The sequence below is a fragment of the Suncus etruscus genome, chromosome 17 (genome assembly GCF_024139225.1).
Source record: "Suncus etruscus isolate mSunEtr1 chromosome 17, mSunEtr1.pri.cur, whole genome shotgun sequence".
In the NCBI taxonomy this organism is placed as follows: domain Eukaryota; kingdom Metazoa; phylum Chordata; class Mammalia; order Eulipotyphla; family Soricidae; genus Suncus; species Suncus etruscus.
Genome location: NC_064864.1, coordinates 69951461 through 69952750, shown reverse-complemented (window position 1 = coordinate 69952750; position 1290 = coordinate 69951461).

Sequence of the window (1290 nt, the reverse complement as noted above, 5' to 3'; positions counted from 1 at the left end):
ATAATAAGGACATACTTTAAATGTAATAGTCGGATCTGGAGGCTAGCTCTAGCCAGCATGGGGTTTGGGAGAGACCCCATGTCAAAGGCCTTCTCCTTTGAGAAGACTCCATGTCAAAGGCCTTGATAGGCCCCCAGTCGTCCCCTCTTCTGTCCCCAGCCTCCAGGCCCTCCCTGGGTGCCAGCCCAGGCGGCCAGACAAGGTGGGTGTCAGGTGGTCCCTCCTGGATGGGGTCCCAAGCTTTCCCCGCCCTTCTCTCAGCACTAGGGTGGGAAGGGCACAGGGTGGAGGGCGGGCAGACTTTGGCTTCCGGCTCTCTACCGAAATGGTGGGTCCTAACTTGGGGTGTGCAGACATTTGCTCGGTTGCACTAAGGTTGTCATTTTCAATTTCTTACTAATCTACATGTTCAAAAACCGCATGGGGCTAGTGCCCTCACGCACACAATATATATTAAGAGTATTCCCTATCCTTAAGTTATGTTTTGCGTATGCAGAATGTCCATTTTGTTTTCTGCCCTTTCGCACACCCCAGAAAGCTCATTTTTACTCCTTAACTCTCTCTCCCACCCAAGCATCAGTAACCCACATTACTCTTTTTAACTTCAGTACTGCACAATCCCAATCTCAGATCAAAGTCGAGCAACTATTTCAAAAGACATAAAATGGACGCGCATGTTTTTTGAATATTTTGTGTTTTTTCTCTGACAGCTATATGTCTTACTAAATATTCTCTTATACAGTAATGATTCTAACCACTTTTTATCTTTTCTTCTCTTTGTGAGCTGTTCAATAAGGAATTTTGGTGAAAGAGTCCCCCAGTTTAATGCTTATGATCGTACTGTGTCATGGGGATTGTTGGACTTGTTCTTATGGCCCCCATATGTGCCGATAACCCCATGTGGCATTGTTTCTTGTTTGCATAGGCACATTAAAATGGGAAAATGCTATACATTCAAATAAGATCTTATCTAATAGAGATTGGAACACACAAATCTTGTAGTGCAGCGGGACCTTACACCCTGAACATTGACATAATGACCTGGCACAGGTCTCAGAAGAATGGGCATTCTCCATTCACCCTTGAACCAGGGAAGCCATCCATGAAACATCCAAGTTTGTCTATAACATCACCTGGAAGCAATCCTCTACCAGGGAAGACCCTACCGCTGCTCTGACATTGACCTGCTTTAAACAGACTTCCCTTAACACTGAGAAGACTTAACAACAACAACAACCTGCTTACAGGACAGGGCTCTCTGCATTGCCCTTTAATTGTGACGTGAAACTA